The sequence below is a fragment of the Felis catus genome, chromosome X (genome assembly GCF_018350175.1).
Source record: "Felis catus isolate Fca126 chromosome X, F.catus_Fca126_mat1.0, whole genome shotgun sequence".
In the NCBI taxonomy this organism is placed as follows: domain Eukaryota; kingdom Metazoa; phylum Chordata; class Mammalia; order Carnivora; family Felidae; genus Felis; species Felis catus.
In genome coordinates, this window is record NC_058386.1 from 35,331,372 (window position 1) to 35,357,244 (window position 25,873).

Genomic DNA, 25,873 nt, shown 5'->3' on the forward strand with positions numbered 1-25,873 from the left:
AGGCGAGGGAGGCGGGGAGGAGCAGCCAGGCAGCGACGCGAGCAGGAGCGAGTTAAAGACACAGTCGAGGCGACCGAGAGCAGGAAGAAAGAGCGGGCTGCGCGGGCCTCGCGGCGCTGCACGCAAAGCGCAGCCCGGCGAAGTTACACACTCGCCTCTCCGCCACCCCTCGCTGCTAGTCCCTCCCCACTTCCCAGCGGCGCTCTCCGAAGCCCGGGCCGCGGGGGCCCTGGCCTGTGTGGGAGGCAGAGGCCCGGCCGGCCCTGCAAAGGGTTGGGGAGAATCGCTAATGAGCTGTGCGGCCCATTGATCCGGAGAACACTTCCTAATTAACTCTCAGTCACCTACTGGTGACAGCGCCTCAAAGGACAGCGCTGGGGCCGTGCGAGCCCCAGCCCCGACCTGCCCGCCAAGCGCCTGGCGCCCGAACCCCGCGCGTTCCCCTAACTACCCCAGGTTCTGGGTGAGTGCGGCGGATACCCGCACACTGAAGGCTAGCCTCCCATTAAACCTGGACGGCATATTAATCACCGCCATCTCACCTCCCCCCCCTTCCTCCACGCGGTGAAATCATGCCCAAAATAAACACGAGAACCAACACTGCAAAGCCCAGACCAGATAACAGGTCGGGGGTGGAGTGGGAAGGGTCGAGAAGCAAACGTATTCTCCAAGTGCCCACGTACAGAAGTCTCCGAGGCCGACAATTAAAATGCCTTCCACACAAGCAATTTCGCTAGCAAAACCGAATCCAACACCTCGTAAGGATTGATTTCGGCCCGCGGTGTCCGTTTCCAGGGCCACAGGAAGTGTCAGATGGCTAGAAATACCCAACTCTGTCTGCGTTCGCCACCCACTACCTTCTGGGGTGGGCCATTTCCTCCCTGTTTTCACTTCCAGGCCAATTTTAAGGATTTTTTCGACAAGAGCCTACCCCTGGCACCAAATACCACCACCCCTCCCTCCCCTTCTCTCCAAAAAAATTAAAAAAAAAAGAAAGAAAGAAAGAAAGAAAGAAAGAAAAGAAAGAAAGAAAGAAAGAAAAAGAAAAAAAGAAAAGAAAAAACCCCAGCTAAAACCATGAGCTGTCTGGTCTAGACACAGAGAGGCTGTGAGAATACCTATTTGAAGCGCGCTGGTTTCTTTTTAAGGTTTGTTTTTAAATACACATAACCCTCCCCCTTCCTTCGCTCTGCAATTCCCCCAACCCCCACCCTTCAGACGCCGGCGGCGCGCGCCCTCGCGCGCAGGCACTCACAGCCTCTAGCTGGAGATCGCGGACTTTCTGGAAAAGATTCATTAACAGCAAATTAAGCCTCGCCTGGCCTCGGCCTACACGCGGCCAGACTCCGCCGTCTCAGGGACCCGAGGAAGTGCCCACTCGAAAGTGTGAGCGGCGGGAAGCCCGCCGGGACCACGCGTGCCTTGAGCCGCCCTACTCCGCTCACGGCGCCCCAGGGCTTGCTTGGTAAACAGCAGGCGCACGTCGCCGCCGCCCCGAGCCCCCGAGTTGGCAGAGGCTCTGCAGCGCAGCGGCCCGCCTGCTCCGAGCGCGGGCCCCGCGGCGCGGCGGCGCCTTGCCCGCCTCGCCCTCCCCACCTCGGCCGAGGATCGCGCCCGGGTGCGCAAGTTCCTCTTCGCCCTCAGCCTCTGCGCCGCACGCCCTCCGAGTGGGACCAACTTCCTCCGGCCGCAGACACGCACACGCCCAACCAGCTTCCCCACCAGACTCCCAGCAGCCGGGTGGAGGGCCCAGGTCTCACCCCCCCCCCCTCACCGCCCGCACCCTCCCTTCCCGCCGCCGCCCCCGCACATTCTACCCCGCCCCGGGGGGCTCACAACTTAAAACCTACTAGGCAACGTCGGGGAGGGCGTGGGGGTGGGAGGGAACCGCAGATTATAATTTCAGAAGAACATTTTAAAAACAAAGCGTCTGACCTGGCGGGCGGGCGGGCCGACGGGCCGAGTCGGAACCCCTAGCACAGCTCGATTTCCTAGTAGTTTCTTCTTCTTCTTCTTTTTTTTTTTTTTTAAATCCACGTGATTCGCGCTTTGGGGCAAGCCAAGAAAAAACCCGGGACTCCCCTCCCGACTTGCGCGGCGGCGGCAGCAGGTCGAGCTCGGCTCGGCCCGGGGCGCCCGCCACACACCCTCGCGCACGCACACGCCGTCGTTCCACTAGGAGGAACGACCGTCCCCTGGAGAGGCGAGGCGAGGCGGCGGCGGCTGGGGGTTTTTACAGTTCTTTCCCGAGTCGAAAAAGAAAGCAGACGGGAACCCGCCGCCCTCCCCTTCCTGCTCGCGAGCTAACGCCGAGCCGAGCTTCCCAGCTTCCAGCCCAGCTGCCCCCCCCTCCCGCGCCCGACTCGCGGCGCTCCGCGGCGACCGCGCTCCCGCGCACAGACACACACAGGCTGCAAACTTCCACTCGGCGAACTCCCTGCTCTCCTCCCAGCCCCCCGGGAGGCGGCAGGCCCCCCGCCGCGCCCCTCCCTCCCCGATGCCCACGCGGGGCCGCTTAGGCTGGCTGCATTTTTAATAACTTACAGCTAGGAGATAAAAACGAAAGCGAGCCAAGCAGCCAAAGGGAAGCGCAAGGCGAAAGCTTCGAGCTCCGCGGGGTACGCGAGAGTCGGAGGAGCAACCCGCTGCGGGCGGGGGCCCCGAGGGAGGGGGCCGACTGCAGCCCGCGGCGCGCCCGCCCGCCCGCCGCCCGCGCGGCCTCCCCGGGGAAAGGTGTTCCGAGCACTGACCTGAAATCCCCGGCCGGGGAGTGAGCTGGGAGCCTGCGATTCGGCGCTTTGAAGTTTTCCCCCCGAACAGAGTCGAGGCGGCGAGGAGGAGCGAGGGGCGGATGGCTGGATGGGGAGAGGTGTGCGGGGTTGGAGGAGAGTGGGGTGGCGACGTTAGCGAGCGGAGAAGGAGCCGGGCCGGGGAAGCGCGGCGAGCAGCAAAGTTTGCCGTCCCGGCTGCCCGCAGCCCGCTCGCGGCGCCGCGCTCGCTCGTCTCCCTCGCCGTCTGCTGCCAGCCGGCTGCCCTCGGGGTCGGCCCCGCCGAGGGGTGGGCTCTGGGCCGGGTGGGGGCGGGGCGGGGCGGGCTCAAAGCCTCCGGCAGGTGGCGACAGCCCCGCGCGATCCTCCGGGCTCCCGCGGCTGGGCCGGGCTCGGCCGGGCTCAGCAGCTCCCGCGCCGCCGCTGCTGCCGCCCGCGCTCGGGCAGGAGCCCCAGCGCCATGTTGACGGATCGCCGCGAGCGCCCGCTCGGGCTGGGTGTGTGTGTGTGTATGTGTGTGTGTGTGTGTGTGTGTGAGTGAGTGTGTGTGTGTGTGTGTGTGTGAGTGTGTGTGTGTGTGTGTGTGTGCGAGTGTGTTGGCCAAGTCGTCCCTGCGCGGCGACAGCGCGGCTTGGGCTCCCCGCCCGGCGGCTCGCGGGCTCCCCCTCCGCCGCCGCCGCCCGCCTCGCTCCCGCTCTCGGTCGCGGTCTGGGCTCCGGCGCGTCTCCCCCGCAGCCGCCGAGCTCGGCCCGCGTTCAGCGAGGAGCGTAGCTCTGCCTCACCTTGCCGCTGGGAGCCCAGGCTCCGTCTGCCGCCGCACGCCGCGATCCCAACGCGTCCCCCTCCCTGGTTCCCTCCTCTTCCTCCTCCCCCTCCCTCCGCCCGCCCTCCTCCCTCCCTCCCTCCCAGCAGCCGCCTCCCCTCCCCCCGCAGGCGCAGCGCTCGGGCGACAGCCGCCCGCCCGCCGCCGCCGCCTCCAGCTCTCGCAAGTTTGAGCTCCCCCAGCCTCCGCTCACCCTCCGCTGCGGCGCCTCGGCGGTGGGGTTGTGGAGGGGTGATTCCCCGGGAAAGGTTTGCCCGAGTTTCCCCAGCGGTCATCGATTCCTGCCCCGGCGCATTTCGCCTCTCTAGGTCCGAATCCCGGACCACTTGGGTGGCTCCCCCCCTCGCCCCTTGCCCTCCCCTCCCCCGCTCGGACCGAGTTGGCCGCGCACACCCGGCCCGGGCGCGCGTCCTGGGCGAGCCAGAGACCGGCTCGGGCGGCGGCGGCGAGGGCGGCCCGTTGATCCCGAGCCGAGGGGATGGGGGGCGGCGGGGGCGGCTCTCCCAGCCGCGCTCCGAGACTCCCCTCGCTACCCAGAAGGCCAGTGGAGGACCGCAATTACCATAAAGCGCCTCGCACTCCGCGCAGCCAAAGCTGTCAAACCCCGGCGGCAGCCGCCGCTGCCTCCTCTCGCCACCAGCGCTGCGCTCTCCACCTCGCGCGTCCCTTCCGAGACCCAGCAGAGCCTGGCGAGTGCGCGTCGGCGCCCACCCTTGCCCTGGGTCGCCCTTTCCTCCGGGAGGAGCCCTTGCCCATTCTGGTGTCCAGAGCTACCTGAACACCCCACGCCGGGCCCCAGTGGCCGTTCCGCCCGAACTCCGCACCCGAGTTCCCCGGACGTTTCAATTGTGTGGGAATTGTTTGGATACGCGAGGGGGTGGGCAGCCAGTGGGGCACAAGGAAGCGGGGGTGGGGGCGGTAGGGGAGCGGAGATCCTCCAGAATTTCTCTGGGTTCGCGGGCATTTCATAGTCTGCACCTCAGATGGTTGGAGGCTCCGTCCTGGCCCCTCACCCCAGCCTCGGGAGATTATCTCCCGCGTTTTATTTTCCTTGGCAGGGAGCAACTTTTGGCTTACACCGTTCGCCCCATAAATTTCCACTCGGTAACGTCGTGCTGATCGGTGCTCGGCGGCGGCGTACAGCCTGCGCCCGCAGCAGTTCAATTCAATTGACACGTATTGAGCTTCTCCAGCGCACCCGGCGCGGCGCTGGCCGCGGGGGGGAGGGCGGGGGCCGGCGGGCGGGAGGGGGGGAGGCGGAGAGGCGAGGTTCCGGCCTCCCCGGAGCGCAGAGCCTCTAGGGCGAGCCGTGAAGCCCCAGTTCGTGAAGCTGGCGGGAAGGGGTGGGAGTGGGGGAGGGGTGTTCCGGCCTAGCCGCACCCAGACCGCGGGCCCGGACCTCGCGGCAAAAGGTGATCCTACTGGGCCCTTCGCTAGAGTCTTTTTATGCTGGGGGTGGGGGAAGTCTCTTTCTGCCTAAGGACAAGATGGTGCAGGCTCGATGAGAACATCAATCCGAAATGGAGGTAGCTTGTAAATCCACACGGAAAGTTTTAAAATATCCTGGAGTGTCTCCATGCCAAAAATAATCAAAAGCATCTCAAGTTGATTACGAAGTCAAGGTCAAGGCCAAAATCAGCTCTAGCTAGCAGATCCCTTTTTACAAATTAGACTTAATACTGACTGCGGGACTGGTGTTAGGTGCGATGTTATTTGTGCTGTTTTAGTTCTCGGTACATAGTTATAAAAAGAGCCCTTTTCAAAGCAGAAGTGAAACATCTCTACCGTTTGAAACCCGAAACTTCGGGCAGAATTAAATCTTCATGCTCCAGAGCTGCTTATAACAACTGATGTAAAAGACAGGCAGGCAAGTGCCCCCGAGAACAGTGCCCAGCCCTGCTGGGCCAGCGCCACTTCCAGGACTCGCGCCTGCATAATGGAATGCACGCCTTTTTCTTCCCAGTCTTTCTGGAGGTGGATGTCTCTGAAAGCTAACCCACACATTTTTTTAATCTCCGGTAACAAGCAGAAAGACACCTGGACTATTATGCTGTAAAGCTATTTTTTATAAAGACATTTTAGGGCCAGACATTAAAAGTTATTAGACTGAACGCATGCGAGTTACAGACACAGCTGGAGAAAAGGCCTCTGGTTGTGTGTTGTAGCAACATTTCTTTTTGAAGCGACTCCTTTTATTCAAAACAAGTCTAAAATAACCGGGAAGGCTGAAGTTGGGTATTTGTGGGGAAACTCTCTGAACGTGGTTTCAGGCGAGGAGGCCGCTGTGCCACTGTGGGCCGCGCAGGAGAGCTGGCCTGGGCGAGTGTGGAGCCGTGCCAGGCCCTTCCGGCTCGGTTAGGCCGCCGCCGAGACCCTGGCACGGTGCCCGGCCACCTTCTCTCCCCTTCCCATGCCTCCCCAACTCTCCCCCCAGGCACAGGCTTTTCCCGGAGTTAAGAGTCGCATGTAACCGTCCAGAACTTTTGGAAAATCCAGGAACTAAGTGAGACACGGAGCCTGCTGCCTCTGAGTCCTGTGGCCTCCTGGGGCTGCTGACAAAGGGGCCTGTTTGTCTAACTTTAAAAGTCCTAGAGTTAAAATGAATTGCGGGGGGGGGGGGTGCGGTGCTGTAAATCTGAGGGGGCCTCGATGCTGGAGACAAACAGGCCAGTACATTCGCCTTTGACGTAATCTGCAGCGTTCAACCCCCCCCCCCCCAGACACACACATACACTGTTTTAAGGAGCCGGGCCTCCATGGTATCCCCGTGCGGGCTGGTGGGATTAAAGGGTTTCGTTTCCATCTCTGAGGGATACATTTTCCAACTCTGTGGGATTTTAAAAATATCTTATTAAGGGAGTCCTAAGAGGCATGAGTGTGTGTGTGGGGAGGGTGGTTCGTGACTCACTGGGAATTAAAATGTGAGATTTTCCGGAGGTGCTCTAAGGCAGGGGAGGGGTAGGGAGTTTACACCTATTGGCCCGGTTAGTTGGAATCGTTCCAGGGAGGAGGAGAAGAAAGCTCATGAAGGGCAGTCCCATCCTGAGTCCCCATTCAGGAGGGGACTCCGAGAGCTGGGGACACCTCGGAGCCTATGGAGCGTTTGGGCAGCTAGGGCCTTTCTGGGCTCCCTCCTCCCCTGCCCTCCCACGAGTCCCCCGGGAGCTGACCTGGGGGTCAGGCCGCTATACCCAGCACTCAGCAAGGGGAGGATTTCAATGAAAGCAGAGGAGGAGGCGGAGAGAGCCAGTGAGTGAGTGCAAAGGAGAGGAGGCAGCACAGGCAGTGGAGAAATAAAGAAACAGGAGAGGTGCAAGGCTACCCCTCTCCCACCCACCTAGACCTCAGGCTCTCAGGCACTCTTCTCCTGCACATTCTCTCCAAGCTCTGCAATCAGGCAAGCAGGCCGGAGCCTCAGGGAACAGGCCTGGAGCCCGGCCACCCTTTTCCGCCCAGACTGACTGTGCAAGACCTGTCAGAGCCTCTTCCACACCTTCAACCACCGCCCAGGCCTAGGGGAAAGGCCATTCCTCCCGTGGTGAGGTCCTTACCTGGTATTTCGTGGACCCTGGGGTTCCAGCATGGTGGGTGCGGCTCATTTGTAACAAACGTGTGGGATCTAAATCATAAAGCTCTGTAGACCCCTGATGACACTCTTCAGAGGCTGTCCTCACATTTATGACACTGGTTATGGGGATAGGTGGGATTTGGTGGTCACGGGCGATGTATTTTTACCTTACATGGTGTGAGCTGGCCTATTAATGTTAAACGTTTTAAATAACACACAAACACCCATACTAACCGGTTGCTTTGTGCAAAGAACTCTGGGCTACCCAGTGGCACTGAAAAGATTCACTAGCCTGCCCCCTCCAAGCACAGGGCATCCTCCGTTCCAGGGATTTCAGTTATGAAGAAACATCTAAAGGGAGCTGCTTTCCATGGCAGAAGTCTGCTAGACTGAGAGGTCGCTAGGTTGAAGAGGGCTGTTCTTTCAGCCCAGCCTTTGAGGGGTTATTGGGCGTTTGGGGGAGGAGGGTCCAAGAGGCAGGCAGAAAGTTAGTACCCACTGCCTCTTGGAGTTCACACCGAGGGGCTCGCTGGGTAGACGGGTGTCAGCCTGATGAACATAAATAAGGGTGGCTTCAGGGAGGCCCTGTCTTGCGCTCCACCCCCCCCCCCCCCCCCCCCCCCCCCCCCCCCCCCCGCTTAAGAGCCCTCGAAGCACCGCGAGGGCCGGATGCTCCTGGCGATAAACCCGGACGCCAAGTCCCACCCTGGCTGCTTATTTAGCAAGGCGCCTTTGGCTCATATGTTACCCGGCCGGGGGGCAGTGAGTGGGAGCCCCGGAGAAGGGGACGGAGAACCACCAACGGCTTGCTTGCGGAACCAGCAGGCTGGCTTTCCAACCCCAGCCATTTTGTATCCTGCCTCCCTCCTCCACTCCCGGGGGACCCCTGCGCAAACGCATCACCCTGAGCCCGAGCCCCTTCGCAGGCACCACTCGGGGCCTGGAGGGATCTGGAAGGCTCCACTAGCCCCTCTCTCAGGGAAGAAGGGGACTACGGCCCAGCAGATGGAAATGCGGAGCTGATCTCTCCAAAAACCTCTGAGGCCCTCGCAAAGTCGGGCGCAGAGGTGAGTGGCGGGAGGTGGTTGCCTCGGGAAGGTCGGCCAGGAGCAAAGCTTGGGGGCAGTGCGAGGCTGGGGATTCCACAGGGCCTAATCCACGGCACTTTTTCACCCGCTCCCATTCTCCCTCTGGCCCACTCTGCTCTGCCTTCACTCCTAGGGCCCCCCTCCCCATCCCTTCGACCCCAGTGCGTTTGCAGCCGCGCAGCCCCTGGCCGAGAGTGCGGGGGGGGGGGGAGGGGGGGAGGGGGCGCAGGGTGGTTTGTGTTGCGAGGCCTGACAGAACCTTCTGTGTGCGGCGGAGGGAGGAGGCTAATGCATAATGCACAGCGCCTGGAAGCCCGGCCATTAGCGGCCTGTCGGTGACACAGACAAACGACTGAGAGAGAGGGAGGAGATCCAGCTCGCTCTGGAGTTTAAATATACCAGCGTGGAGGGGAAACGCCATGATTTAAAAGTGTGTGTTTGCAGACACTCGCATATATTTTAATGATTTCCAGCAGGCCAGGCGTCCCAGCCTTGCATCCCCCTCCCCAAAAGGGGGATGTGTATGGGGAGGAGGAACCAGGGCAGAGTGAGAGGCCCCAACCCGAGACCCATCGGCAGCTTTGAGACACGAAGGGAAGGAGAGGTTGGTCAACGCAGCGGAGAAAGCAAGGCCTAGGGAAGGCGCACGATCCAAGGCCATCTCCAGATTTTTTTTTTTTTTTTTTTAATCTGGCCATGAAGCCTTCCATCCCGGACTGGACCCTCTACGTTGTACTAGAAAGGCCCGGGAGGAAGACTAGATCCGGCCACCCTTGTTTCCCCCCAGGCGCCCCCATTTTTGAATCTTCCTTTTCCACTGACAATCCAGAGACCTCCTTCCTCCCCGTTTAACACACCAGTGTTTTTTAGCAATTAAGGCGAGAAGGGGGTGGGGATAAAGATAAGCCAATTTTTTTTTTCCGCCATGCAAGTGTGAAAGATAAGATAACGCTAAGCTGGGGCAAAGCGGCCGCTTACAACCTCCCCTCAGCGATTTTGATCGGTCACTTCTTATCTCGCAAAAATGCTCCTTTCGAAAACTGCATCAAAAAAAAGAAAAAGGCCGAAGGAAAGCATTTTCATTTGGAAGTGACATTTAAAACCCACCTCCTGTACACCAGCAACCACCCCTTTACCCATCCTTGGGGCTCCCCAGGAAAAGTCGCACCTCTACTACAGGGATTCAGGCTTTCTCGGGTGTGTGTGTGTGTGTGTGTGTGTGTGTGTGTGTGTGCGCGCGCGCGCGGGTGCGGGGAGGGGCAGGATTACTAAGGTAATTAGGCTGAATAAAACCAGGGATGCGTTATGAGGATTTATCTTGCATCCAACCTCAAGCTCGCAGCCGGGCTTTCTTCTCTTAGTTACTGTCCAGTGTTTGCGTTTCACCATCGCGCTCGCGTGTTGAAACTAAACAGGTAGTTATATTTGGGAGGGTCATATAACTATGTCAACACGAAGTGGTTGTTAATGCGAAATAATAAGAAACTCTGCTGGGCTTTGCAGGCCCCTGTAAAGGAAGGAAAAGGCATCGTGCGCCCCCAGAAACCCGAGAACTCTCGACCGAACCGGACTCTCGGGGAGTTTTATAAAACCCTCCTCCTCCCCCCGCACAAATACATCACGCAGGGGTTTCCGGAAGACTTTGTATTTGTTTAGGGAGGTTTCGGTATTGAACTCCAGGCCCGCAGGGCGGCCGGTAAACTCCCCCCAGCCCGGCCGCTGGCTCCAGATCGCAAACATCAAGGCGGGCGCCCCAGACCGAGTTGATGAGCCTCTGTGTCCACCTCCGGCTTAGAGCTCCGACGTTCCCACCACCTCACTCCCCCCCCCCCGCCCCCATCCCGGGTTCGCACCTCGGCGCTGGGCGCACACCGAGTCCGCCCCCTCCGGCCCAGGCTGCACGACCTAAAGCCCGGGGCCAGCCGCGGCCGGATTGTCCCCCGGGGAGCCGAAACCGCCGAGCGGGGAAACCCCTCCTCTCGCCCTTCCCCGAAAAGCCTGGCCGCGGCGTAGGCGCCGAGCGAGCGGGCATCCGCTGACAGCCGGGCCTCACGTAAGGCCCACACGCGTCCCATTAGTCAGCCTGAGTTCCCCTCGGGCGAGCCGTCTGGCGCGGCCCCAAGGCCGGGCGCGGGCGGGGAGGGGTGCGGGGCCGCTGCGAGCGGGCAACGGGGCGGGGGCGCGGGCTCTGCGGGACCCGGCCGAGCTCGGTTCCGCGTTCCTGGGCCCGCGGGTAAGCTGAGCCGCCGGGGCAGGCCGCTCCCTGGCTGGCGCCGAGGCGCCGAGCTGCGCTTCACGTGCCCGCCATATCAGCGGCCGCGGCGGCGGCGAGGAGAGGGGGCAGGGAGGCGCGCCGCAGCTCCCGCGGGGTCTCCAGCCCCCGCCTCCCCCCTGCGCGCTGGGGGCTGGGCCGGGACCACCCCGCAGCCCCCGTCCCCGCGCAAGCCGAGAGCGGCGCTGCCAGACACCGAGAGGCTCCTAGGGCGCCGCTCCGAAAGCTGCGCGGAGGCAGCAGCCAGGGGAGGGTGCTCCTCGCGGCCGCCCCGGGAACTTCCCAGCCGCCCCGCCGCCGCTGCCGCCGCCGCCGCCGCCGCAGTCACCGGGACCGGAAGCCCTCGCGCCGCCCCGAGCGGCCTCTGCCGGCCCCCAGGGTTGTTCCAGACGAGAGCTGGCCGCGCGTCACCCTCCATCCCTCCTGGCCCCAGGCGGCCGCCCTCGCCCTGGGACATCCCCAGTTAAGCCCGGAGGACCCTTCTCGCGGTCCAGTGAGATCTCCTTCTGTGACCGCCATAAGAGCCCCACTACCACCCACCCACCCTCCCCGCCCCGGCCCCAGTCCCAGCCCCGCAGCTGGGACGGGAGGGGCGCGGAGCCGCCACTCCGGCCGGACGGGAACACCTGCTCCCGGGGCCCTGCAGCTGGGCGCGTGATGCCGGGAGAGGCTGCCTACTGTTGTGTGCAGGGATCGCGGAGGAGAACACGGGGCTCCGAAGCTCTGGGCCAGGCGCAGCCGCGTCTCGGCCGCCCCCGTCTCCCACCCCTTCTGTGCGATCAAGCTCGAAGCCTGGGGACTCGGGTCTCCTAGGGATCGAAGGGCCGCCACCCCTCGGATCCGACTTCTGGCCTTAAGAGGTCGTTCGCAAGACAGATGGGGCAAAACCTGTTTTGGGAGCCTTCCCGGTGACCGCCCCCGCTCTCCAAACCAGACACACTCATCTCCCCTCGGCCTCGATTCTAGCCTCCGGCGGGGGACGAGAGTAGGTCATGGCGGCACCGGCAACTACCCCCCACCCTCCACGAAGGGGCTGTTCTGGGGTTCGGACTTTGCCACTCTGCGTGGGGAGGGCCGATGGACCCTCCGCATCTTCTCCGTGCCCCGAGGAGATCGGGCGGCCGAGATGACCTGCGCTGCTCGCCCTGCCTCACCTCCCCCCCCCTCCCCCGTCCCGCCCTCCCCAGCGCTCCTGGCCCAGGGCCCGGCCGGGGAAGGCGTTGTTTTGCCAGCGGGGGCCGAGCGAGTGCGCAGAGAAAAGCCTCCCTGCTCTAATGAGAGTGCACACAGCGCTGCAGCGAGGAGGATGATTACCCGGCGGGCGGGGGGGCGCAGGCCCGGGCCGCGGGCGGCGTGTGCGGCGGCCCCGCGGGCCCGGAGTCCCCGCCTGTCTGGCTGCTAATCGCACGCTTTCTGCTGTTACGGAGGCAGGCGGGAGCCGGCGGCCGAGCCCAGCGCCGGCGACTCGGCGGGTGACACGGAAACATGGCGCAGCGCCCCTCCCCCGCCCGCCCTCCCCGCGCTCCCGCCTCCCGCCTCGCACTTCCTCCCGCCCGCGCGGCTTTTGCAGTTCTAATGCTCTGCTGTCGGCCCGGCACCATTACGCTAGCAGCCGCTTCTCGGCGGCCCCGCGCGTCTCTTTCCCCTTTGTTTTCCGGGTCTATAGAAAACGTTTGCTTTTGTCCCGAGCTCTCGTTAAACCAAACTTGTGGTGGCAACGGAAGGCGGTGCGGGCGGGGAGGGACCCGGGGATTTTGGCAGCAGCCGACCAGAGCGTGGTGGAAACTTCTCTCGCTGGGTTCCCCGCCACCCCGCCTCCCCCCCCCTCCCCTCACACACACAGGCCAGCCGGCCTGCCGAAGCTTCCCCCTTCTCCCCCGAGAGGCCTCAGCGCTCCAGGAAGGAGGTCTGGGCCAGAGGGACTGTGTCCAGGGGTGAAGAGCCCAGGGTGCGTGCCTGTGAGCCCCGAGTAGTTTGGGGGCACTCGGTAACCTCGATCTTTGCAGCCCTGACTAGCCTCTCCCTCCCTTTGGTCATTCGGGGCTTTGTATCAGCCGATGGAGAAGGAAGGGGAGGGAAGAGAAGAAAGTGGTTTGTGTGTGTGGCTTTTATATTAAGGGTTTGTTGGAATCTCTCACCCCCAACAGCACAGCATCCTTCATAGGATCTAGGGCGAGAAGGGGGGAGGGGGGGAGACGACGTGGGCTCCACGGGAGAAAGGGTCAGAAACCTAGGCCTGGGAGCTGGATCCTAATCTACTGGCTGGCTCGGCTACACCGCCCGAATGAAGGGTGGGGCGACCCTGCAGAGTCGGGGACGGGAGGGCCAGGTCCCTGAATCCAGGAAACGCCAGACGTCCCTCCCCTGGGCGAGAGCGCAGGTCCCCCCCTGGCGCGCTCCCCAGACCAACGCGCACGCCTTGGCTCTCCGCACCGGAGCTGCTCAGGCGGCAATTTTTTAAGCCTGCAATTAAGCGAGGCGTCGCCGTGTCCTCTGCTAGTGTCGATCCTGTCAGTCGCACATGGCCTTGGTGCTCCGGTCCGAGGCCCCGCGATTAGTCACAGGCTCGCTTCGCTCCTTCCCTAATCCGCCTCTGCAGGCAGCCTGGGGACGCGGCCGACTTGGCGGCGCTGGCAGGGAGCCATCGCGCGCGGGGCGGGCCGCCTGGCCAGTACCAGCCCCGCTGCGCCGGAGCCGGCGCGGGCCCCAGGGTGCGGGCTTGGGACTCCCTCCCCCTTCACAGCCCCCAGGCTGGGGCGGCGGCGCCCCTCCTCCTCTCGCCCCACTCCCGGGCCTGCGAGATCTATTTGTGTGGTGTCATTTGCATAAAAATAGGACAAGTGTTTCAGTGCGTTCGAACGCGGGAGGCGAAATCCTTATTGATGTGTCTGTGTGGAGCCCTCGGTTGTCGGAGCGGTTTGATTTAGGGTGTTTGTGTTGCCTTCTGCGAGAAATGAGAGGAAATCCTGCGCAACGCCTTCGGCGGCCAAGGCCCCCCAGAGCATCATCCCCCTCTGCGCGGCCCAGAACAGTCCACCGCCTGGACCCCAGCGCTCCGAGTCCACAGCGAGCAGGTTGAGGGCCAGGCGGGCGGCCCATTATGACTCATAAAACCGGGCGGCCTAATCACCAGCTGCCAACCCGTTTACGTGTGGCGCTTCCCAATGCTCCCTTCGCCCGGCCCGGGCCTCCAGCGGGCTCGCCCGGGACACGGCTTAGAGCCGCTCGGTTGGGGCTAATCAAGTGGCCGCTCGGTCCCGTCGGCAGCGCGGCTTCCCATCCCAGGCGACCCCCCGCTCTCCGGCCTTTGCGCTGCTCGCCAGCAACTCCTCAGCCTGGACAAATAGCTGGGAGGGCGCCGGCCTCGCGGAGCCAGTAAATCAATCATTAACTCCCCGGTGAGGCCTGGCCAGCGGAGACAGGGAGCAGCGGCCAGAACCGAGTGTGCGGGGCGAGCGCAAGGCCCCCACCCCGGGTTGGGACCCGTCCGCGCCAGCGGACAGGGTGCGTGAAGACGGGTCCCCCCGGCGGCCTGTCGATCCCCTCCAGAAGCCTCCGCCTGCCGGGCCTCTGAAGCCCGCACCTTGCCTCGCCAGGCAGGTCGGGTTACTGTGCGGCCCCGGGGCGGGCTTGAACATTAACGAGGCGCCCGGGGCCTCGCGGCCTGGTCTCCCCAGGAGAGCCTGCCGCGCTTGGGCAAGCTCTTCAGATCCGGTTGGGCTCCTCCATACTCTGGCTTGCCAAACCAAACTGCTCGCCCCCGTGTAGACCAGCCTCCCTGCGGCGCCCTCCCCACGGAGCCCAACGTGGGACGGCACGCAGGGGGTTAAAAGCTCCGATTCGCCCTGGCTCCTTGGCGGCGCTGAGGAAACGCTGATCAAAGTGCTTACGGGGAAGGAAACACACGCGCACTCGGGCTTAGGTCGAAGAAGGCCGACTGGAGAGACGGCTCGGAGCCGCCTGCCTCGACCCGCTTCCCACACTCTCGGGAACGCAGTGACGGCGGCGGCGGCGCTGGCCCGCGCGATTCTCCTGGCGGAGCTCGGCGCGGCGGGGCCGGGAGGACGGCGGCGGCGGCGGCGGCGGCGGGGAGGGGGGGCGAGGGGGCGGGAGGCGAGCCCGGGCTGCGCGCCAAGGGGCCCGGAGCCGCAGATTAGTCACCGCTCGGCTCGGCACTCACGGGTGCGCCCGAGAACCGGGAGGGCAGGCGTCGGCCCCGCTCAGCCGGGCTCCCGGGGCCTCGGCGCCACGGCGCGGGTGCCCCCGCCTCCCCCCCCCCCCCGCGCACGCCCGGCGCGGCTGGATGGACTCTCGGGGGCTGGCGCTGCCGAGATCCACTTGTCAGTTCAAGGGCAGGACAGAAACTCTGCAAGCGGAGTCTTGCGAACAGGAAATTTCTCATTGACAAGGTGCCGCCCCTCCCCCACGCCCGGCTTCAAAACAAAACAAAAACCCAGTGCGAGCGGCCGACTCGGCCCGCCGCGGCCTGCACCCCCCTGCCGCCTCGGCGACCCCCGCGTCTCGGCCCCCGCCCGGGAGGCGGAGAGCTCGCCGAGCCCCGGGCCCCGAGCGCGGGCGGCGGCCGACAAACAGGCCCGGCGGGCAGCTTCGGCTCGGGCCCCGCCGAGGGCGCCCAGCGGCCACCCTCCGGGACCCCGGCAGGGTCGGGCGGGGGCGCTGAGCCCGGGAGCCTCCGCGCCTCCTCGGGTTATGAACCCGGCGGAGCGGTTCTGCGGGGCTGGAGACCGGCGGGTCAGCGGTTCCCCGAGGGCGTGGGGGGCGGGGAGGCGGCGCGGCGCCGGCGACTGGGCGAATCCCGCGGCGGGGACCCGGGAGGGCTGCGAGCTCGGCCTGGCAAAGTTCCTGTTCAAACTCCTTGTTTAGAAACTCCAGCGGCGCTGCGGGAGGAGGGGGGGAGCCAGAACGCGCGGAGCGTGCGGGGGCGACGGGCACCCGCCGTTCACTCCCGGGGTGGGGGGGGGGGGTCCTGCCTCCCCCCTCCCTCCCCGCCCGAATGGGAAATCTGTCTGGAGGGCGAGGATGGCCGGGTCCCTGGGCCCATTCTTTTGTGTGTGCCCCTCTCTTTCCTGCACACACTAAAGGAAATTTCTAAACCCGTGTCATTTATTGAATTCAGCCAGGAGAGGAAGCCTTTTTAGGGACCCTGATATTCAGGGTAATTTCGTATTTGACACATGTAAATACTTAGTACTCTCAGGTAAGGTCAAATTATTTATCATCTTAATTTATATTTCAATAGGCCTACAATTTGGAGGCGCGAAATGCCTCCTTATGAATCATTATGGTCTATTAGGGGAAGTAATGTATAAACAGCACTATTTGGGAGGGAATCACTTATGTTGACATTTAAATGGCTCTTCAATAGTTAAAAAAAAAAAAAAGACATTCGAGTGCCTTTGATTAAATATACAATTTACAAGACCATCAGCAAAGCCATCAGGAATATAAATTCTTCTTGGGATTTTTATTTATTTATTTCTGATTTTTTTTTTTAAAGCCTTCCAGGGCATGCGTGTCCTTTAATCCCTATGGGAATAATCGACAACTTTCCCACAAAATATCATTCTCCTCTCCCCAGCTAATGTCTTATCAGGAGCCCAGCACCCACTGGAAAGGTGAGCACCCTCCACTGGGAACTTTGTAGATCTTTGTACCTTTGTGAAACATAGTAGCCTCCCTGCTGGAGTGGATCCTTCCTGAAGGCCTGGGTCCGACCATGCATCCATCCTGGTGTTCCCACAGCACCCAGCACAGGGCCTGATACCATTTAAAGGTCATCCTCCTACACCTGCTAAAATATCACAGCAGACGCTCTTCCAGACTGCCCCTCCCCCAACCCCGTGCAGCATTTATTGAATTACCCTGTTGTATTCATTCCCTTGCAACATCTCCTATCTTCAGAATGCCCTTCCCTGACCCCACATCTCCTTCTCCGGCTCCTTATTTATCTGTCCCCTTGCACAGCTGTACTTCTTGCAAGAGGTGTCTATAGCCACGGGGGCATTTCTGTTTCCTTACGTCGGGTGCACTCTAAAGATTGGCTAGTTTTGAAGTTATTCTATGATTTGGGGAAAATTGTAGTAGGTTTGTTTGCAACAGCATAAGATTAGAAAACCTAGATGTCCAGTAATGGCCTTGATGGTACATGCATAGGACAGAATATCCTGAAATTAAAAAAAAAAAAAAAAAAAGGATGAAATAGTCCGTGGCTATTAAAACCATGAAGATCTGCTCTGTGGACTGACACAGAGTGACTCCTAAGGTCTATTGTTAAGAGAAAACACTGGGTGCAGAAGGAAGTGGTGTATATTGTACGTTACACCTTGGGTATGTTACAGTTTATGTAAAAACCAAGTAGGGGAGAATATCGACACATATTACTATGTGCATGAAACATCTTCAACACCGCTGGGGTACACATTACACAAACTGCTTTGTACCTTACCTATGAAACTTATCGCTACCTCTTAACCGGTCATTTTCCTTTTAAAAATTTCTCATTTCAGTTTGCTTATTTTGAGAGAGAGCGGGCCGTGAGAGGGTGGGGGAGGGGCAGAGAGCCAGGAAGAGGGAGAGAATCCCAAGGAGGCTCCACGCTGTCAGCACAGAGCTGGATGCTGGGCTTGATCCCATGAACTGCGAGATCATGACCTGAGCAGAACCCAAGTGTCAGTCGCTAAACCGACTGAGCCCCCCAGGCGCTCCCGGATCATGCCAGGAGTGGGGGTGTGTGTGCATTTTTCCACTCCTTTTTTTTGGCCTTGGAATCACTCAGCGCCCCTGACCACACCCCTTCGAACTGCTCTCGGCTTCCCAGATGCCATACACACATGGTTTTCATCCTACCTCTGAGCCTCTTTCTAGGTTCCACTCTATGCTCTACTAGTTGCTTTCTGCCTGCATTCCGCTCCTCCCCTCCCCTCCCCAATCTCATCCAGGCTGATGAATCCTACCTTTCCCGTCCCCCCATTCCACACCCCTATATCAAGCTTCAGACCTGACGTCTCACCTTGGCAATCTATGTCCAGTGTAATCATGACAGCAGCTAACATTTGCATAATGCAAGCAGTGCCTTCTGAGTGCTTTATGCAAATTCACTATTAATCCTTACCCACATTTTACAGGTGAGAAAACTGAGACAGGTTATAGAACATTCCCAACGTCACTCAGAAAATGGTGGAGACAGGATTCAAACCCAGGCAGTTCTAGCTCCAGAGGCCATGTTCCCAGCCATTCTGCCTCACCGTGTCCTAGCACGCCTAGAAGTGAACTGTTAAAATCACGGATTAATCGACAAATATTTGGGGGTGTTTACGAACCGCCAGGCCCGGTGACAAGTGCTGGGGAAATAGTGGTAAAGCAGGACACACTGTCCCTTAAAAACGGAATGACCCCTTTGCTTGGAACCTGCCCTTTGTACCCACTCCCTTCCCTATCGCAGAAAATGTCTCAGCCACTCAAGTAGTTAAAGCAGAATCCTGGGGGACGGGCGGTCATTCTTGACCTATCTCCTTCCTCTACCACGTGATCTTCCACTGACAGGGCTAAACTGTTTCTCTCTCCAAATGTCCCGTCCGAGAAGCCTACTTCCCATTCTCCCTCATCCACCTTAGGCCAGGCCACCATATTCCTGTAACCACCATATTCCTGTAACTCTGAGTCCCCCTCCGGCCCATCCTCCACAAGACGGTATTGAGCCAACGCTGTCTCTCATGGCCGGAGAAGAAACCGAGTTTAAGACAGCAAGACAATTGTGGATGTGGGCTAAAAGGAAAAGGCGCCGCTGTAGTTCTGGTGTGGCTTGAGGCTGAGGAATTTAAGAAAGGGAAAGATGAAGCCCCACGGATGCATGGGATGCACGTATACAGGTCTTCGTCAGAGAAGCCAAGGTTCCTGGGTGTACCCATTGGGGGGCAGGCCTGAACATCCCCAGTATCCTTGCTAAGTGCCACAGAGTATCATCCCCAGGAGATTAGTGAGGGACAGCCAGGAGCAAGCCAGAAACCCAGAGCCGAAAACAGAACCTCCTTAGAGTAACTTGCCTATTGCCAACCATTTGGTCCTTACTTGGTGGCAAAAGGTTGTGACTTTCTTTCATTCTTTCTTTCTTTCTTTCTTTCTTTCTTTCTTTCTTTCTTTCTATATATTCTTTCATGTTTATTTCTGAGAGAGAGAGAGCATGAGCAGGGGAGGGGCAGGGAGAGAGAGAGACACACAGAATCCGAAGCAGGCTCCAGGTTCTGAGCTGTCAGCACGGAGCCCGACGTGGGGCTCGAATTCACGAACTGCGAGATCAGGACCTGAGCCGAAGTCGGAGGCTTCACCGACTGAGCCACCAAGGTGCTCGTCACTGTCTTTCTTTTCGAGACCCTCCGAAACCTTAAGAGTGGGGTTCTGCTCACACTTGACCTTAAGCAATTGGAGTTCTTCCCTCAATTCCATGCCATTTGACGTCTTCTTTCTTTCTTTCTTTTTTTTTTTTTTTTGAGGGGGGGTGCAAGTAAGTGACGGGCAGAGAGAGAAAAAGAGAGAGAGTCCCATGAGGGGCAGAGAGAGAGAGAGAGAGAGAGAGAGAGAGAGAAGCAGGGCTCATGTTCACCCGAAGCGGGGCTAGAGCTCACTCGACATGGGGCTCAAACTCACGAACCGTGAGATCATGACCTGAGCCGAAGTCAGATGCTTAACGACTGAGCCACCCGGACACCCCATGCCATCTGACTTCTAACAGTAACTGTGCCATTACAATGCCTTTGGTAGCACAGCAAAGTCCTTTTTGACCATGAATGATTCCTATGTGATAAAAATAGCTACTGCTTATTGAGGGCCTTTGTTTGCTCTTTTCAGTTACTTTATTAGGTACATTTCCAGTGTTTGTTTATGTACCTCCCATAAGCCCCCCAAACAACCTATGGCTTAGGTATTACTATTCACATTTTATAGTGGGAAACTGAAGCTCTTACAATTGCCCTCCAAAAAAGGCAAGGGGCAATAGTGGTGGGGGCGCCTGGGTGGCTCAGTCTTTTGACCATCCAACTCTTGATTTTGGTTCAGCTCATGATCCTAGGGTCGTGGCATTGAGCCCTGGATCAGGCTCTGTACTGGGTGTGGAAGCTGCTTGGGATTCTCTCTCTCTCCCGCTCTGTGCCCCTTCTCTGCTCAAGATTTCTCTGTCTCTCAAAACCAAACAAACAAACAAACAAAAACCATAGCTGGGGCGCCTGGGTGGCTCAGTCGGTTGACCGACTTCGGCTCAGGTCACGATCTCACAGTTCGTGAGTTCGAGCCCCACGTCGGGCTCTGTGCTGACAGCTCAGAGCCTAGAGCCTGCTTTGAATTCTGTGTCTCCCTCTCTCTCTCTCTACCCCTCCCCCGATCACCTCTGTGTGTGTGTCTCTCTCTCTCTGTGTCTCTCAAACATAAATAAACATTTAAAAAAAAAAAAAAAAACCGCGCAGTTAATCTAGCCGAGTTGTCTACAGAGATTCTACCTGACTCCCAATCTGGACTCTTTCCAATGAAGTATATTGTCTGCCTTCTAACCACAGGCACTGTTCCCCCAAACCTTAAACTATTTCTGGGATCAGATCCTACATAGCTCCTCTAATCATGTCCTTCTGTGGTCATCTTGGCAACTCGCCAAGTGCAGTAAATATCACCAAAGGAGTTTGTTTCTTTCTGGGATCAGCAGGTCTCTGTTGTGTCGATTGATCTGTTGCATACACCATGGGAACCTAAAAGTTTATCATCTGAATGAAGAGTTGCCTCCTTCCCAGGTAAGCTCGGAAAAAGTGTGGGACCAAGTTCAAGGGAAGGCCTCCCTCCCCAGCACAAGTCTATTCTCTAGCTGTTTGGAAGGTTTCTGTACTCCACCGATACTAAATTATGGCTCAGCGTTTGGCAAGATTATAAACCACCTTGTCCTTTCATACCTCTGGGCAATGTTTTGGGGTTTTTTCCTGCTTTGAGCTTTGGTAAACATTGCTCGGCTCTTACCACGGGTAGAGCTAGAGCAGGGAACATATGATATAGAAAGAATACCCCGCACAACCCTTCTGAAGCTGGACAGCTTTTGAGACCTGCAGAGAAGAGGGTCACTGGCTGTTGTCGGCTCTTAGAAAAAACAATAGCTAAGGGGGCACCAGGGTCAGTTGAGCGTCCGACTTCGGCTCAGGTCATGATCTCGCGGTTTGTGGGTTCGAGACCCGCGTCGGGCTTTGTGCTGACAGGTCAGAGCCTGGAGCCAGTTTGGGATTCTCTGTCTCCCTCTCTCTGCCCCTCCCCCATTCACGCTCTCTCTCTGTCTCTCTCTCAAAAATTAGTAAACATTAAAAAAATAATAACAAGTTGGGGCGCCTGGGTGGCTCAGTCAGTTAAGCGTCTGACTTCAGGTCAGGTCATGATCTCGCGGTTGGTGGGTTCGAGCCCCGCGTCGGGCTCTGTGCTGACAGCTCAGAGCCTGGAGCCTGCTTCAGATTCTGTCTCTCTCTCTCTCTCTCTGCCCCTCCCCTGTTCACGTTCGTCTCTCTCTGTCTCAAAAATAAATAAAACATTTTAAAAAATTTAAAAAAATAACAACAAGAAAAGAAATCTCATTTCATCGAGAAAACTACCCTATAATAAAGGTGCCATTATCCCCATTTCACAGATGAGGAAACTGAGGCTTTACAGGATAATTACCTACTGCACTTGCCTGGACACTCATTGCCCCATTCCTAGAGCCCCAACTTTTATCCACGTGGTCTCTCAAACTTTCCAGGCCCCTGTGGTCAGCTTCATGACTCTGCCAATTCCACAGGTTCATCATAATTGGGTGCTTTATTCAGATCCGGAGAAAGTGGCCTTCCCGGCATCCTGGCATGCAAACGATGTCCCCTGAGGCCACAACGGCAGTGAATTTGTCCCGCGGGTCCCTCCGAGGGGCCTCTTCACTTCTGGGGCTTTCCAAGATGAGGCCTGTTCAGGGCGAGCGGAAGCTCCTGTACGATCCCCAAGACAGAGTGTGGTAATCCCTGCCCCGCTCCTTGACAAAGCCCTCCGGTCAGTCCGTGGGGTGCCCTCGCCGGTTCAGTGCCAGTGGCTGCGCGGGGACCTTTCTGACCTGCTTGCTGGCACAGGGAGCGTGGAGGAGGGAAGATCAATCTCCAAGCTAATTTAGGTTCTGTCTTTCCTCGAACCAGCCTCTGTCCTCTGCTCTGGGCCTGACGACTATGATTAATGCACCACCAAGGATTTGCTCTCCTCAGCTTCTTCCTTGCTTTGGGGTTGATTTTACAGCCGTTGCCAGAGTTTCTCCTCCGAAGAGAGTAAATACTCCGAGACTGGAGCAGAGCCCTCGGCGTTACTCAGAAAGAATCGCGGGCGGCGGGTGGCACCGGGCCATTTCTGGAGTAGGTGACGTGACTGTTTAGGGTTCAGTGCTAACCCACTACGTCCACCGATGGAAGCTCATCTTTTCATTATTCGGAAAGCACCAAGAAGAAGGATCGCAGGGAAGGCAACTGATAGGATCACACAGTCTATTCCTCATTCGTAATTACATATTATTATTTTTCGCCCTACTTTGTTCCGATAATGATTTAAGGATGCTTCCAAAGATACACAAACCACAGCAAAGATAAATAGAAGTGGGACATGAATTGTAATGTCATGCCTGCTCACAACATCTTTGCCCCGGTCCACAAAATAGAACTAAATTCATGACGTCTTTCAAAAATGAGGTAATTCGGCTCTTTTGGTGGCAACACTAGGTTCTTTGTAAAGTGGGGGGGGGGGGGGCGGTACACTGGAGCGGAAACAACCATGGTGGGGACAAGAGAGCCACGCACCCTCTCTGGATTTTGGATCCTGGAATTCTGAACTGTCTCTGTCAATCTCTCTCTCTCTCACCCACGTGTGTTTGCGCGCGAGCGTGCGCGCGCGCGCGCACACACACACACACACACACACACACAATGAAAAATCTTCGCAGAGGCTGGGACAATGAAACTACAATTGTCATCCCCCACCCCCACCCCCAAGGCAAGGACCCCACCTCCTTCCAATCTTTAGCTAAAAGCGGGACTCCCAGGAGAGCACAGGTAGCCTGGAGGATATCCTTCAGGGAGGCAGGAGTCACTCCCCTCCAGGCTCGCCTTCCTTTCATTCCCTCCTAACCCCATCTTCCACGTTTTTGTCCCTCCAAGCACCTAACACAATGCTTAGCCTATCATTTGTGCAAAACATTCATGTGGTCCTCCCCCACCCCCACCCCAAGTCTCCACGGGCCCTCTACTGCCTCTACTAAGGATTCTCCAAGATTTCCTCGAAGGAGTCCACAGACCAGAGAGATTTCGGGAGGCTGGGCCAAGCCAATCTAAGGTGTCTGAAGTCGGCGCATGTAGGGGCTACCGTGGAGGGAGACTTCTGTGGGGCAGGGAACATTCTGCATTTTGATCTGGATGCTGGCTACACGGCTGTGTTCAGCTTGTAAAAATTCATCAAACTCTACCCTGAGCAACTTACACACTTTTCTGTCTGGGCGCTGCACCTCAATAAAATGTGAACAACAACAACAACAACAAAAAGCATTAAAGAAAAACACAGAAGCAAACCGGGTTAGAATAAGGCTTGGCGTGAGCTCTGTGCCGGAGACCTGGCTGCAGGAGGGGGGTGGGGCCGCTCTGGGGGGAGTAGGGGTGTGAGGGGAGGGCAGTGAGGTTGTCCTAGAGACAGCCAGGAAGCACGGGGTAAAATCACGTGAACAGAAGCAAACTTTCAGGCGGAAAGCAGGCAGCATTGGCCGAGGGCCAGGCCCCCACCCGGGTTGAGGAGGCACGGCGCGGCTTCGCGGCGGCCCTGCCCGTGGCCCAGGGCTCCAGAGTCAGAGCGGAAAGCAGGCAGCGTTGGCCAAGGGCCAGGCCCCCACCCTGCCTTTCCTCCTATCTTCCCCTGCAGCCTGTACAGGGGATAGTGACAAGTCCTGCTTCTTTTCGCTGGTCACCTGGTCATTACATGCTGTGGTGCATGAACTGCAGTCCAGGAACCTGGGAGTCACCTTTGACCATGAAACGTTTATGGAACGGATCCAAACCCCTGGCTTTGCAGATGCAGAAACGGAGGGCCGGAGGAAGGCCAGTGTGGGCTCTCTCCTTTGCACCTGTAGCCTCCGGCCCCCTCGGTGTGGCTGTCCTTGCATTTATCTGTAACATCTAGTGAGTCCCGTGTGATAGGTCAATGTCCTCCCTCCTCGGATTATATATTCCTTGAGGGCAGGAAGGACCTATTGGTTTTTTTGTTTGTTTGTTTGGTTTGCTGTGCTGGATTTTTTTTTTTCTCCTGTATTCTTTACTTCCGCGTCTGCAGACTCGTAACTGAGGGACTGTAGGAGCACCGGAGGCCCAGGAACGTCCTACCTCCCAAGCCCGGAGGGCCACGGAAGCCACTGGGCATTAACTGGCCTGTGGTCAGATCTGTGGCTGGATATTCTTAGCAGCTTTTGTCCGCTGGTCCCAAGAATTTCAACTTCCCTGTCACCAGGGCTCAGATGCCTCCCCACCAGGGCAGAGAGGTTTTCCATTCCCAAACAGGCAGCTCAGAGTACAGACTTCAGCAGTCACACTTTAGCCTGTTGCTACCCACTGCTGCCCCAAGCCTGACTGACCAGCTGACCTTCCTTTTAGAGGTTTCAAGACATCCCCTGGAGGTCAAACAGCGACTTAAAAAGAAATGGGGCACAGGGATCAGAAATCCCCCATTTTCTACCTTTCCCGGAATCCCTGGGTGAATTCCTCTCCTGGATGAACACGCTTCTCCCGCTTTCAACGAGATGTCATACTCGGCCTGCCACCGAGCTGTGTCTGCAGTAGTGGGGTGGGGACGGGGGTAGAGAAAGGGTCTCGGGGCCCTTCCACCAGAGCATGGTGGGCGGGGGAGGGCTGCGTAGGGTCAGTAGGGACGCCACAGTCACTTGAGCATGTTTTGGGGTGACGCCTCCGGCACGTTCGCCATCAGCTCATAATGGTGTTTCACAGACAGAACTAAAGTCCTCTGCCCTGCAGGCCTGGAGCTCTGGCAACCGGTGTTGGCCTCATCGGCCTTTTCTGCTGGGCTGTCACCATCGCCGTGTCTCTGAGCTGCACTGGGCACATCAGAGCTGCAAATAATCGGACGCTTGAGCTCCCCCAACTCCACGCCTTTTCTTCCCCACGTTCTCATTTCTGTCGGCACGGCTGCACCTATAGCTGTGTCTTAACTTTCCTTCATTTATCCTGCTCTGGGAGGGCAGGGGCACAGCCTGGGAAGAGATATCGGCTGGGGCACAGGATAGCTCCCTGGTGTGTGTGTGTGTGTGTGTGTGTGTGTGTGTGTGTGTAAAGAGGTTCAGGGGGAGCAGAAATGCTTCCTCTCTCCCTGCACCGCCATCCCACCAAGGCATGGCAGGTGCACATCAGGTCAATGTCAAAACCCCGCATCTTCAGAAGGTGTTACGTGGTGAGGGAGGGCAGATGTGGAACGGATTCAAGTAAGGGGCAGGGGCCTCGGAGGGGAGGCGTGAGCATCAGAGAAGCTGTGATAGAAGAAACCTTCCAAGTGACACCTGGGTGGCTCCATCGGTTGAGCGGCTGGGTTCTGCTCAGGTCATGGTCTCGAGGTTCCCAGATTTGAGCCCCGCCTTGGGGCTTCCTGCTGTCAGTGCAGAGCCTGCTTCGGATCTTTTGTCCCTGTCTCTCTCTGCCCCTCCCCCCTCTCAAAAATAAACATTAAAAGAAGAAGGAGGAGGAACCTTCCGGATTCCCATTGGGCTCTGCGACTTTGGGATTTTGAGCTACGGGCTCAAGGGAACCGTGAAGATTCTGACATCAATCCTAGTCTACAAACGCCTATAAGTCAGGTGCTATGGGAAGGACTCCACACGCTCTCTAGGGAGAATGCCCTGGAAAAGACATTCCAGGGCCCCTGAGGGAGGCGACGGGTCAGACTGAAGGTGGAGGGGTATGTGTGGGGGGGGAGGGGTGGGGGCGTGGGGGTGACAAAGGCTGCCGGGGTCAGCCCGGCTCGTCCGGTTCCGCGAGGCTGCCCACACAGTCCACTCAGTGGGAAGATTGGTGACAAGGGCTGGTGAGGTCCCTGCAGCCTGCTGTGCGCTCGGCAGTCAGGTGTGAGGGCAGCCACCCTGGGGAAGGCACGTGACTGCTGGAGACAGTTTTTCCTCACTAACCTCACGATGCAAAGGTAATAAAATACTAATACTAGCAGCTGGCAAGTGTGAGCATTTACTAGGGTTGGGGACTCCATAATCTCCCATAGTAGGTTAAACACGGCCACAACTTCTCCGTAGCTCCTCCCACCAAGGGG

General features: G+C 58.7%; 1 protein-coding gene across 12 annotated transcripts in view; it reads right to left on the reverse strand.

Moving 5' to 3' along the window:
* The window catches only part of BCOR (BCL6 corepressor), a 113,677-nt gene that overhangs the window by 39,928 nt on the left and 47,876 nt on the right, over nt 1-25,873 (reverse strand). For 6 of the 12 annotated variants that reach the window (XM_019823732.3, XM_011291672.4, XM_019823733.3 and 3 more), the window contains exon 1: nt 2,751-3,544. The exons of 2 other annotated variants lie outside the window; for them this stretch is intronic. The gene's annotated coding sequence lies outside the window, so the exon portion shown is untranslated. 4 more of the 12 variants (XM_045050454.1, XM_011291674.4, XM_023249533.2 and 1 more) reach the window with 4 other exon arrangements.